This window comes from Mesoplodon mirus, assembly GCF_964341445.2.
Source record: "Mesoplodon mirus genome assembly, chromosome: 11".
Classification (NCBI taxonomy): domain Eukaryota; kingdom Metazoa; phylum Chordata; class Mammalia; order Artiodactyla; family Ziphiidae; genus Mesoplodon; species Mesoplodon mirus.
The window spans coordinates 76,126,715-76,141,018 of record NC_138987.1 but is presented as its reverse complement, the minus strand read 5'-3'; the positions used below and the strand labels follow the sequence as shown (position 1 = coordinate 76,141,018).

The following is a 14,304-nucleotide window of genomic DNA, read 5'->3' as shown; positions in this document are numbered from 1 at the left end:
TGGAGTACTGACCTACCTTGTGGAATGAATGGAACTGAGTTTAGAGTACTTTGAGTTACTTATAAATTCTTAAATGTGTCTTGCATTTAAAACTTTATAGGCATGATGATAAATTTTAATAGAATACAAATAGCTGGAGTAATGTGAATATACAATCAAAATATGGAAGTTTGGAGTCTTATTCTTCAAGTAATTACTTTGGATCGGAAAATTTGATTTCAAGATTTTAGGGGATTTATTTTTTCTTTGCCCTGCTCTGCGTCCTCCTCACTACTTTAGATGGTAATATAAGTTACTACCCGACTTTTCTTTATTATAATGAGTAAAATTTTATTGAACATGTATTATACTTAGAAATAGTCATTTCTCCTAATTTTTATTGTAACTTTAAAATTTAAGATCTGGTTGCTATTAAACGCCAGATTATATGTATACATATCTATTTTATATTAAAAAGAAGTCAAAATAGGATTTATTATAGGACCTGTAGGTTTTATTCTCTAATGACAAGTATGAATTGAGTTATTTACAAGACCAAAGGAGACTCAGAATTAGGCTGAAAACCACAGTAGTTCAAGGGGTTTTTTTTTTGCCCCCATTGTTTTTTAGGCATCCCAACCTGTGTATGCTTCTTCAGAGCATGCATACAGTGCACACAGTGTTCTCAGGATCAGCTTTGTCACTGAACCAATTGGACTCCTGTCCAGCCGTTTACACACTTCTTGGCCTTTCTCCTGCACATTTGTTTTCATCCTTCCAACTCATTTGCTCCTTTGGCATTAGGACCAACAGCTGCAGTTGCACATGGGGTCTGTAAAGTAGCTGAATAATAAAATGCTATGACCTGGTTCTTGTATAGTTTCAATGATGACTGTGTTGGTAACTCAGAAATGCTGCAGACATGTTTGGCAGGTCAGGTGAAACATTATCTTTATTTTACAGGAAGAAAGTTTATGTATAAAAAGTATTGGTAATTGATACTGAGTGATATAATTTATATCTCCTAAATCCTAGTCTTATTGTTTACTGAGTACCTATTAGACACAGTGCTTTGTGTTATATGCACATTATTTCTAATCCTTAGAATAATCTTGTAAGATAGCTGATATGACCATATTTTTCAGGTGGAGAAAGCAGACTCAGTGAGGTTATATCCCCATATCTACATATTCAGTATTACATGGTAAATAGCAGAACTGGAATTCAAGTCCAAGATCATCTGTTCTCAAAGATTGTAGCCTATCCATTACACACTGTACAGCAATTTCTTGTGTGTATGAGTAGTATTTTATTTCCATTTTGCTGTCGATGAACATCAATTATTATGTAATGAAAGGTTCTATGAACATTACTGTACATCTTTTAGTGGAATTATTGTGTATGCATATGTTCAGCTTTAGGAGACGTTGCCTAAAGGTTTTCCATAGTGGTTTTAGGGTGTGAATATTCTAGTTCCCCTTCCTAGCCAATACTTTGCTTGTCTAAAAAAATTTTAGCCCTGTAGCAGGTATCTAGTTATCATTTTGTGATTTTAATTTGCACATCTCTGATTAATGATTTTTATATGCTTATTGGAGACCTTTTGTGAGGTTCCCAATCGAAGCTTTTGTCCATTAAAACATAGGGTGGGAGCCGAAAGTAAAAAGAGTGAAAAAGAAACATTTAATATAAAGTTGGGCAGTGATAAGTGCTATTAAATAACAAAGAACAAGGTACTAGGATCGATAGAAAGGGACAGAGATGGGGTTGTGAGGAAGGAAAGACCTACCTGAGAAAGCGGCATCGAAGTGCAGATTTGCATGAATTGTGTTACGGAAGCAAGAGGAAAATCTAGATGAAACGTTCTAGGCAGAGGGAACTGCAAGTGCAAGGGACTTGAGGCAGGAATGAGGTTTGGCAGTAAGAACTTGGCAGGGAAGTAAGTTTTTAGATTCCTACACAACTGTTCAGTTTATGAGGAAAGGGAAGGTCTTTACTTTTACCCACCTCCAACCAAACACTCAGTAAGATATTATTTGGCTTTTTTTCTTATTTATAAAGATCAAAGGCTTCTATTCAGTCAGTGGGGTTCCATGTTTGAACTAATAACTTCATATTTGGCCAACTAATTGCTGTATAATATCTAAACACATTTACTGGTGATTTTTTTTTTTTTTTGCGGTATGCGGGCCTCTCACTGCTGTGGCCTCTCCCGTCGCGGAGCACAGGCTCTGGACGCGCAGGCTCAGCGGCCATGGCCCACAGGTCTGGCCGCTGCGCGGCACGTGGAATCCTCCCAGACCGGGGCACGAACCCGTGCCCTCTGCCTCGGCAGGCGGACTCTCAACCACTGCGCCACCAGGGAAGCCCTTACTGGTGATGTTTTATGAATGTTTATTCAGTGAACATTTATTGAACAGACCTGATTGATTGGATGTATGGAGGAGGGAGAAGGTGGAGAAAGAGTTGCTGATTAAAGCAAAGAAGAAAGGAGTTACTGGAGAGAGTCCTAGGGAACCAGGAGAGTTGGTTGTGAGGGGGCCCAGGAGGAAAGAATGTCAAGAAGGAGAATGAGGTCAGCACTGTCAGGTGCTCCCAGAGAAGTACAGGGGTTCAAGAACTGAATGGCGGGGCTTCCCTGGTGGCACAGTGGTTGAGAATCCGCCTGCCAATGTAGGGGACATGGGTTCGAGCCCTGGTCCAGGAAGATCCCACATGCCACGAAGCAGCTAAGCCCGTGTGCCACGACTCCTGAGCCTGCGCTCTAGAGCCCACGTGCCACAACTACTGAAGCCCGCGCACCTAGAGCCCATGCTTTGCAACAAGAGAAGCCACCACAGTGAGAAGCCCGCACACCGCAACGAAGAGTAGTCCCCGCTCGCCGCAACTAGAGAAAGCCCATGCGCAGCAACGAAAACCCAACACAGCCAAAAATAAATACATAAATAAATAAATTTAAAAAAAAAAGAGCTGAATGGTGACCTGTGGATTTGCTGATTGCAGTGTCCCACTGGCCTTGGTGGGAGTAGGATCAGGTGTATGTTAGACTGGTAGGCTAAGGAGCAACTAACTGGTGAGAAAGTGGAGGCAGTGACCTTGGAGTTCCCACTTTTTGAGAACTGTCAACAAGAAAAGGGACACGATTAGATAGCTTGACAAGAATATAAATGGAGCCAAGAAAGAACTTTTTTGTTTTATTGATATTTGGGGTTTTGGGGGAGGGGGGGTTGAAAGAGACTTAAGGTTTTTTTTTTTTTTCCCATAACAGGAAGTCATCCTTTGCTATTCTTGTCTCAGAGTAGACAGTTGTGTCTCCCTTCCCCCCTGCCCCTTTAAACATGTTTAAAACTTCTTACAACTATATAGTTTTCTAGGTATTCATAGGGGGTTCACCTATGTGGTCTGACTGATCTTCTTGAGAGGGAGGTACCAAATATTCATCTACCTGTTTCTTAGATGAAAGCCTCAAAGCTCAGAAGTTGTAGCTGAGAAGTCATTCCCCACTGATAAGTTGTGGGGCAAGAATTTTTTAAGTATACCCTATCTTGCCCAGAGTTTGGAAATCTGTATTTGCAGCATTAAGACCATGATTTGCCCCGTATTCAAGTGGTTATCCTCTGGTTACCCCAAAAGAAAATCCAGGGTGTTTAGATATAATTCATAAGGCAAATTAAGAAGCTTTCCCAAATCCCCCTGCACACACACCCTTCTCACCCACCTGTGCACCCTCATATATACACACACACCACTCATCCTGCATACATATCTCTGCCACACACACAGCCTCAAATGTTTACAGCTAGATACACCTTAATCCTAGTCTCAAAGGACCCTTGCCCACAAAACTAGACTACTTTCCTCTTTCTGGGGTTGGATTTGGGATAAAAAGGTAAAGTTAGGTTAGAAAGAACTGATTTTATGAGATCAGATGAGAGACCATAAATACAGGCATACCTTGTTTTCTTGTGCTTCACTTTATTGAGTTTTGCAGATATTGCATTTTTTACAAACTGAACGTTTGTGGCAACCCTGCATTGTCAGATGATGGTTAACAGTGTTTAGCAATAAAGTATTTTTAATTAAGGTATGTACATTGTTTTTTTAAGACATAATGCTATTGCACACTTAACAGACTACACTATAGTGTAACCATAACTTTTATATACATTGGGAAACCAAAAAATTCATGTGATTTGCTTTATTGCAATATTTGCTTTATTGTGGTGGTCTGGAGCCAAACCTGCACTATCTTAGAGGCATGCCTATAAATCCGTAGGTTTCAACTGTAAGGATTCAGTTGATCATTCAGTTTTTGCTGAATTTGCTTTCGTTCCCAAAGGAAACCCTGTAGAACTTATGCTAAACAGTTTTTGCATAGCTTTGATCTAGAGCAATAGATGTTTGTATGTTTTGGTCCTTCAGGATAATTTTTGAGTTGTGGGGATTAACTGTTCAGCATTGGATTTTATGAGCACAAAACTGGGATTGACATAATTTTCATTGTGGCCTGATCTCAGCACCTAAAGTATAAAAAAGAAGGTTCATAATGTTGATATTTTGATAATTTTTACAGAGTGATGTTTGTGTGGTTTATCTTTTTCACTTACCTAGTGCTAGACATCTATAACAGTTGTTAACACATTTCCACCCCTCACCTCTCAAAGAGGTGAAAGTGTTTGTTGTGTGAACATATTAAAAACTCATCAAGAGAAAGGAACCAGTGTCTCCTTTTTTTGTCTGTAGAGTTTAGGTTGGAACTTTGCAAATTGTAGATCCCCAATAAGTCTTGTTTATAGAACATTCTTTGTTCTTAATCCTTTTTCCACTTGTCACAAATATTTGTAAAAAGATAGTTACTAATATAATTAATGTATTAACATAAATATATTATGTTATATATATGTACTCCCCAAAGAGAGTCTTCACTTTCATATATTTCAGAAAGTTTCTTAGAAAAAAGAATTAAAACATCTAGATTCTGATTTAGATGCATCACTTCTTAAAAGAATGTGGATAAGAATGAAGAATGGGGAAGGCAACAGACTAGGACACAGATATTTGTATACTTTCCTCCAGCCTCTGTTCTAGAGTCAACATTAAATATATGGAAAGAGAGGGAATATTACCCTAATGAAGAGAACAATGATCTCATGATGTGAAGAATTGGATCCCATTATTCTCATTTGACTAAGATACATTATCTTTCTGATTTTAATAAAAAAATATCCCTGGGGCATTGGTAGAACTGGGTTAGAGTCCCAATGGTTGGACTTTGACAAAAAAGGACTAGAGACCCTCTGACATAGACTTATCTTCAACACTTGTTTTCTTTGCATTGTGGTAGCCGGGAAAAGAAAGTACTTCCCTGATATGCTAACCATATCAGAGGAATGATGGGCAATTAAAAAAAAATGCTTCCGATTCTGGAAGTTGCTTTTTGAGGTAATGTGCGGGATAGTGTGGTCTTTGTGAGCTTCCACCATGACGTACCGGGGCCAGGGCCAGAAGGTGCAGAAGGTGATGGTGCAGCCAGTCAATCTCATCTTCAGATACTTGCAAAATAGATCTCGGATTCAGATGTGGCTTTATGAGCAAGTGAATATGTGGATAGAGGGCTGTATCATTGGTTTTGATGAGTATATGAACCTCGTATTAGATGATGCAGAAGAGATTCATTCTAAAACAAAGTCAAGAAAATAACTGGGTCCGATCATGCTAAAAGGAGATAACATTACTCTGCTCCAGAGTGTCTCCAACTAGAAATGATCAATGAAGTGAGAAATTGTTGAGAAGGCAATACAGTTTTTTTAGGTGTCCTTTGTTAGTAGTATAGTTCTAAAGCATTTATTCATATTGTTTTGATCACCTTTATGTTGTTACCAGATGACAATAAATGCTGTGGGATTGTTTTTATTAAAATATTTACATTGTTTCCTTAAAAAAAAATGCTTCCATCAAATCAGGCTGGACTTTTTACTCCCATCATTGTTTTTTTTTTTACAGGTGAAAGTAATTTTATTGTTGTTCTTTTTTTTTTTTTTTTTTTGCTTTATAACAAATTTAATCAGTTATACATATACATATGTTTCCATATCCCCTCCCTTTTGCGTCTCCCTCCCACTCTCCCCATCCCACCCCTCCAGGCGGTCACAAAGCACCAAAGCACCGAGCTGATCTCCCTGCGCTATGCGGCTGCCTCCCACTAGCTATCTACCTTACGTTTGGTAGTGTACATATGTCCATGCCGCTCCCCCACTTCGTCACAGCCTACCCTTCATCATTGTTTTTTGTTTTTGTTTGTTTTTTGTTTTGTTTTTTTGTTTTTGGCCGCACCGCGTGGCTTGAGGGACATTAGTTCCCTACCTGGGATTGAATCTAGGCCACAGCAGTGAAAGCACCAAGCCCTAACCACTGGACCGCCAGGGAATTTGTTACTCCGTCGTTGTTAACACCTTGCAAACTGGGCAGAGAAGTTCCATTTATTTCAGTGTTTTCTTTTGCTTGTTAGGTACTTCGTACCTTGCAAATATATGTTTGCTCTAAATCATCTTCATAGAACTAATAGAACTAATTGCAAAACAGTCAAATAAAAAAAATCTTACATAGAATGTTAAGCAAAAATACAAAATTCTTGGTACACACTGAAAATATCTCAGAAAATGTCACCTTTTTACAGACGTTGCATTTTGTGTTTTAGTGTCTGTGACTGGTTAAATCTGTTGTTTAACCTGGTGCTTCTTAGGCTTACATGATAAATTTATCTCCAATTAGGATAGGTAACTTGAGTCTGTTTCATATTCACGGACAAAACCCTAACAATATCCAGTCACTTTTCAGCAAGAAAAAGAGAATGTGGTGAGAACTGAGCTGGTGGTAATGTTACTCGAAGTGCACCTGCACAGGGCATCTTTGTTGTGGGTACAATTGCCATCTCACCTGGTACTTTAGTAATACCTCCTGCTCAGACCTTTCAGTCATACTACACCTAAGGGTCGTACCCAGAAATTTTTAGTATGCCATTTCATTTTGGAAAACAAATAAATATTTGTTCTTGTCCTTGCTGCTCTAGCCCCTTTCTCCTTTTCTGCTGAAACCAGTAAGAATGAGGAGGGATCCTCCTTCCTCCAACATTCATTCTCATTAGTTTAGAATAGAAGAGATCTTTGAAGATGATCTAACCTAGTGCTGTCTTTCTGTGACTGAAGTGCACAGGACCAGAGAGGGCAATGGCTTGCCATATCATACCAGTGGTTAAGCAGGGACCAGGGTCCAGGTTTCTGAATTTCTAATTAGGGAGTCTTTCTGTCATTGAGCTTTGTAAAAGCTAAGGGCTTAAAAACATTCCAAAAATATATGCCTAGGTATAGATTCAATAGTGAAGGGAGATAGAGGAATACTCCCAAGGTTATTTGATCACTGCTCAGCTGGCACAGTGGCTACTTATAACAAGTTTTAGGCAACACTGCGGACTGCCCAGTATTTGAAGAAGATAAATTATCAGGCGTCTCTGCTTCCAACACCTTTTTATCTCGAGAACCTTTATGGGGATTATTGGCTATTTGACACGTGTCCTACAGCTTAAGTTTGGGGACCCTATTATTAGATTCTGAGCAGTGTGGCTTGAGGTGCTGTTGTGGAGACAATGTTAGAACAGCCAGAGGTGAACCTGGAGCTAAAGAGGACACTACTACTTATTTGCCTTTCTTAGATCTGCCTTTTTTTTCTTTCTGAGTAATTCTTACAGAATCAATTTCCTAGAAACTATAAGCCAGATTCTTTTTAGTTTTTTTTATTGTCTTGATAGTTAGTAGATCCACCCAAGAACATAGTGGGGTGAACACTGAAAAATATATGTGTAGGAAGAATAAATATTATTTTTAGAAAATTATCATTTATGACATTAAAAATTTTGGAAAACAGAGAAAGGAAAACATCACCAACATTTCTTCCTCACAGCTGCTCTTATAATTTTGAGATACGGAGGCTTAGACTTTTCTTCCTAAGAATCTTTTCTTTTTTATGTAGTTGTTCATAGTGAGTACTCAGTTATGTATTTTTTTTCCCCTCTACTTCCAGGAGGTAGTGTGGCTTAATGAACAGGCCCAAGCTTTGTTCTTACATGAGGTTCTAGTCTCATCAATGAGATGTAGGGCAAAGAACTTAGTTTCTGAGTCTGTTTCCATAACTGAAAAATGAGGATAGTAATACCTACTTCATAATCTCTGTGAGGTTTAAATAACATATATGTAAAGTGCTTATTATAGTTCCTAGCACATACTAGGGACTCAGTAAATAGAACATTTATTATTTTTTTTTATAAATGTATTTATTTTTGGCTGCGTTGGCTCTTTGTTGGCTGCGTGCAAGCTTTCTCTAGTTGTGGTGAGCAGGGGCTACTCCTCATTGTGGTGCACAGACTTCTCACTGGGGTGGCTTCTCTTGTTGCGGAGCACGGGCTCCAGGCGCGCAGGCTTCAGTAGTTGTGGCTCGCGGGTTCTAGAGCGCAGGCTCGGTAGTTGTGGCGCACGGGCTTAGTTGCTCCGCGGCATGTGGAATCTTCCCCGACCAGGGCTCGAACCTGTGTCCCCTGCACTGGCAGGTGGATTCTTAACCACTGCAATACCAGGGAAGTCCCCATTGTTATTATACCATTCACATTTCCCTTATGCCATATAGTCTTTGTGACCATATTTTTATTTTATTTTTAAAAATTTTTGGCTGCACCCTGCAGCAGGTAGCACCTTAGTTCTTCGACCAGGGATCAAACCCACTCCCCCTGCACTGGAAGGCGGAGTCTTAACCACTGGACCACCAGGGAAGTCCATGACCATATTTTTAATAACTGCATGATATTCTATCAAGTTGAATACATTATTTGCATAACCATTCATCTATTATTAGATTCTTAAGTTGCCTCTAAATTTGCCCTAGAATAAAAAATTCTTCAGCAAGCTGTTATTCATTCAGCAGATTCAGTAAGTACTCACTGTGTATAAGGACCTTTGCTTGCCACCAGGAGCACAAAGATCAGAGTGGCGCAGTCCCTGGCTTTGAGGGGCTCTCGGTTTGTAAGTGGAGATGTGTGCAGAGAACTCTGGGCTGTAGTAAACACTGTCACTGTCTAAGTTACTGAAAAGGTGCTGAGGAGAAGAGACAGTGTCAGACTCTGCCTGGAGAGCTCACGGAAGGGAGGAGAGGGTTGTGGGAGACGAATCAAGTGAGTTAATGGGGGTGAGGTGCAGGTTATTAAGGGCTTTTTAAGCCCTCATACAGAATGGAACTTCCATCCTCAGTGCAAGGGGAAAAGTCAGTTTTGAGAAGAGAATTCTCATTATCCGCTTAGGTTTTATAGCCTGTACAGGGCAAAGTGGAAGCAGAGAGTTTAATTAGGAAATTATTAAGGAATCCAGGTGAGAGGTGGCATGCCCTAGACCAGGTGGAAGTGGTGGAGGGGCCATATTAGAAGTGGCCATATTGGAAGAAATAGCCCATGTCATGAGCTGTCAGGTTGTATGTGAAGATGTCAGTGAAAGAGAAAAGTCAAAGATGGGCTCTCAGGCTTTCAGCTCGAGTGACTGGAATGTTGGAGTTGCTGTTTCCAAAAACAAGGAAGGATTCAGGAGGAGCAGGTTTGGGTGAGAAATTGGGAGTTGAGTTTTGGGATGTTATGTTCGAGATATTTATTAAACATTAATCAGGCAGAGATGTTCAGTAAGTAGTTAGATGTAGGAGTCTGCAATTCATGGGGAAAGAGATTTGTCCTGGAGTTATAAATTTGGGAGATAGCTGTATATTTATAGTATTTTTAACATGTTTAAAAAACTTGGTACAGTTATTTTACCCATTTTTACTCCTCTCATAGAATTTTCATTGGTATTTTCATTTTTTTAATTCACATAAACTTTAGAGTCACTTTGTTAAATTTATTTCCTAAAGTATGTTGGAAATTTTACTGGAAGACTATATATTATATATACACACACATATATACATATATATGTTTTATATATATATATACAAATTTACTAGAAGACTGACTATCTGGTAATTTGAGAAGAATTGGCATCTTTAAAATGGATCTTTGCATCTAGCAATGCATTATTTCTCTCCATTTAGTTTTATTTCTTCTGATAAGAGTTCATTTCTTTGTTCCCCAAATAGTTCATACACAGTTCTTGATAATATTATTCCCCAGTGTTGTGTGCCCTTGTTAGTAAATTTCACCAGTATTCTGATAGTTTTTGCCTTATAAAGGAATTATATTGATATATTTGGCCACATCACTAAATTTTGGGTATTATAAATAATATCCTTGATTTCTTTGAATTTATTTTTCTACAATAGAACTGTATCATTTGCAAATAATAATCTTGTCTTTTTCCTTTCAACATTTGTGTCTCATTTCTGTTCATACCAAGAAAAGAAGTCCTAAATTTAGGATAGTGGGTAACCATAGAGTAATGAGGTAATTAAGACCTAAAGGTCTAGTCACAGCTCACAATTTTTGTTTTATTTAGTTTTTGCTTTAAGCTTATATCCTAATTATTTCTTTTCCTTGCCTTTAAAAAATTTATTTCTGATGGATTTATTTTGAGTGCTTCGAGTTTATCTGTTTTAGATTTATGCATTATTTCCAGTAGTTGGTTTAGGTGTGGTATATATTTGGTTTTCAGCCATTTTGCTCTTCCAAGGACGTATTCTCTGATTCCTTGAGCACCACGGATTGGGGGAAAGCTCTTTTCCTGCTGAATTGACATTTAGCTTTCATGGATGCAGAAACAAATTAAACCCAGTGGAGAGTATGTAACCAAGAGATTTCAATCCTATAATTGCATAAGGCCCTAATGAAAATTTGAAGTTTAGTAGCCTCTCCCTCTCCTTCCGAATCAACAAAAACAGTAAAAGTGAATTTATATAAGTTTAAAAAAATTATTATGTGTACATTTGTAAGACAATTGATTTTGAAAACTTTATTTTCAAACTAAGTTTGGCAAATTTGAAAATTTTATTTAAGAAGATCTAAATACAAAACCAGTTTCACTTCTGATGTGGATTGTAAATCAGAAAAGAACTTACTGATACAGCTTAGATTTCTGGAATGCGTTATCTTGAATTTTCAAGTTAACTTTCAAGTTTTATTTTCGCTTTGTCAAGTTAAGCCTCATGTGACCTTTCTCCCTGAATGAGCAGTGGACGCTATCTGACATGTTAGGACTTTGTACCTCCAAGGGTAGATTTACAGGACAGCTTTTAATTGGCCTGTATTGCCTTGTTTAAATAGCCAAACACCTGCTAGGCAAGCCCCTGCGCATGTGAGTGGCTATATGTTGTTCCTTCCTTTAGGATTTGCAAGGCTGGAGCACAAAGACAGCGATTGTTACCCAATAAGCAGTAGTCACACACTTCTACCAATCGCCTTAGGAGGGCTGGTTACCATGGAATCCACCATCTGTTCACTCCCCGCCGGAATGTGATTATCCTTGCTGGGCTGGAAACTGGGAGCGTGTGCTGTGTGAAATTATCTGCAATGGACTGGGTTAATGGGAGGCTAGATTTGGCTCACTAGAAGAACAAATGAAGGGAGTTTTACTTCTTAACCATTTGTGACTTCTAACCAAGAGGAATAAATTCAGCTTTTTATAAGGTAAGTAATCCTAGTACTGTGTATCCAGTTTGTGCTACATTTGGTGTGGGGCATTATCTCTATGTGGTCCAAGGAGAGGGAGCTATAAGCTTTTCTGGAAGGAGCCTCCAGCATTACACACTTCTGTTGATTGATTTTAAGCAGCTCAGTTATACCTATACAATTACAAGTTGATGTTGGAAAAATGAAAGAATTGTTCTTTAATCTTTAAAATTTTTTCATGCCTGTGAAATTGTATTATGACCACAGAAATTGGCAAAAAGACCATCATTTTAAATGGTTTCTCAGAGTGAATTGTACCAATATGCTTTTTGAAAAACACCCATGACCACAACGTGTTCAATGTCTTCTTCAAGTAAAAAAACGTCTCAGGTCAGGGACATTTGTAAGTTATGATTTTATTAATCATTATTCTGGCCCACATGACTGACCTACTATTACTAGCTCATGTTTTGTAATGTGATGTTTATGCAGTTTTATTTTGCAATGCTTTTGCACAAGTTTCAAGGGCCTGAGCATGTGGAAACAATGTGACAGTGCTTTAACGGCAGGCATGTAGGCATAAGTGATAAAGGAAGGGGCAAAGCTAGGAAGATCTGCTTCTATTTCAAGGGCTGCCTTTGTTTTTCTGTTTGAACAGCCCCTTAAAATGTGTGGTGCATATTGTAAGCAGTAGAAGGAGATTTTGGTGCTAACAAATGGATGACTGACATTTTTCTGTGTGGCTAAGAGGTTGGTAGCTCAAACAAGGGACTTCTATGTCCTTTGTAAAGCAGCATTGTATCCCCTTCCCCAAAACTGTGCCCTAAAACATGAAAGTGAAAAACAAAAAGAGTGCTGTCTATACTCTGGATACTTCTTTTGTGTAAGTTTTCCTATCATTTAAACCGTAGCGCCAGGGATCTGTGAGTCTAGCTGGGTCTGCCATTTTTATTTGATATAGGAAGGGGTTGCAAGGAGAGGATTTGCTAATGCAGCTTTAGTTCCTCTAATGCTGCTGTTCTGCTGTCATCTTGGACATTCATGCCAGTGGGTCAGTGGCTGCCCAGAGAGCTAGAAAAGGTCATTGCCAACAGGCCCTACTTGTTTGATTTTCTCTTTTTTTTATTATTATAATATAAAATTAGATAACCTTGTATTGGTCAAGGACTCATGTTCTTACTTCAAGAACAGGTTTTCAGGCCTGACTGCTAATTGTGGGTTCTTGGTATTTATTGTAGTTGACTTATTGTAGCTAAAATTCTTACTTTCTTTTGTGCTTACTGGTCTAATTAATACATTATATTATTCTTATTATTCTAAAGTTCTTTAATATGCAAAATTAGATTAGGTGCATACTAGCTCTAAAAAAGCATCTTTTTCAGTAATAATAGATATGTATCTGCCTGAAAATTTCCTTGGCAGCATCTGTAAAAAATTTTAAGTGAATGTTGTAATATTTGGATGAAATTTTCACCCATAAAAACAATTGTTCATAAGCAATATAAGTTTGGGGAGGAAATGAGATAATTTAAGAACATTAGGCTGTTTATGTTGCCTTAATTACCTTGTGTCGTAGAAACCTGAAAAAGCCTATGAGTGAATGGGTATGAAGTGTATGAGCATCTGTGTGCCCGGGATGCAGTTGAGGTGAGCTGGGCAAATTAGTACACTTCTCAAGTTCTCTAAGTGTTTGTGAATTTCCTTACTATTTTGATTGTTACTAAGTTAAAGTTATAAGATTGTGTTTTTTTTTTTTTTTTTTTTTTTTTTTTTTTTTTTGCGGTATGCGGGCCTCTCACTGTTGTGGCCTCCCCCGTTGCGGAGCACAGGCTCCGGATGCGCAGGCCCAGCGGCCATGGCTCACGGGCCCAGCCGCTCCGCGGCATATGGGATCCTCCCAGACCGGGGCACGAACCCGTATCCCCTGCATCGGCAGGCGGACTCTCAACCACTGCGCCACCAGGGAGGCCCAAGATTGTGTTTTTTTAAGTGGGTATTTATGTCAGAATGTATCCCAGTATTTTATAGGTATTGGCAGGCATTTAATCATTTGTTTTCACTTGTAAATATGTTTATTAATATGTTTCTTTTTTTTGAAAAGTCTATTCATAAAACTTTTATTCCACTTACATGAACTTAATACACGTGTTCTTAACAATTATGCTTGGATTGTTCATGAAAATCTCATAAGACATTAAACAAAGCTAGCCATCATCTCAAGTTATTTCCCTGTTAACTATTTTTATAGCACATGCATGTTAGGCAAGTATCAAAAAAACACACACAAAAAAACCCAAAAAAACAAAACAAAAACAAAACAAAACAAAAACCCACAAAAGCAAAAAAAACCCCTAAAAATGTTAAATATATGGGTTTTTTGTTTTACTGCTGCGCTTGATATACATGAAGTAATGAATATCAAGCAATTCATTTTTACTGCATCTTTACTTGTACATTTGTTCTTAGGTTGCCTAAAACATTTAAATACAAATAAAATGAGTGTAGCAAAAATAATGAAAGCAAACAGCAGGTAACTTTACAAATAATGGAATGTGAACCGTTTCTGCCCTTGTGCAGAGTAAATTGGGTCACAACTAAAGGAACACTTCTGTAGCTGTAGTCAGTGGTGTGCACACTGAGACTGAGTATTCCACAGATAACACATGGTTTAACATGTAATACCATGGGATATCTATTTC

General features: G+C 38.3%; 1 protein-coding gene and 1 pseudogene across 3 annotated transcripts in view; both read left to right on the top strand.

Moving 5' to 3' along the window:
• FGD4 (FYVE, RhoGEF and PH domain containing 4) overlaps positions 1-14,304 on the top strand; it is a 211,163-nt gene that overhangs the window by 69,261 nt on the left and 127,598 nt on the right. The gene's annotated exons all lie outside the window — the stretch shown is intronic.
• LOC309812620 (small nuclear ribonucleoprotein E-like) lies at positions 5,406-5,739 on the top strand (annotated as a pseudogene). The gene has a single exon. The product of its transcript is annotated as a small nuclear ribonucleoprotein E-like (transcript).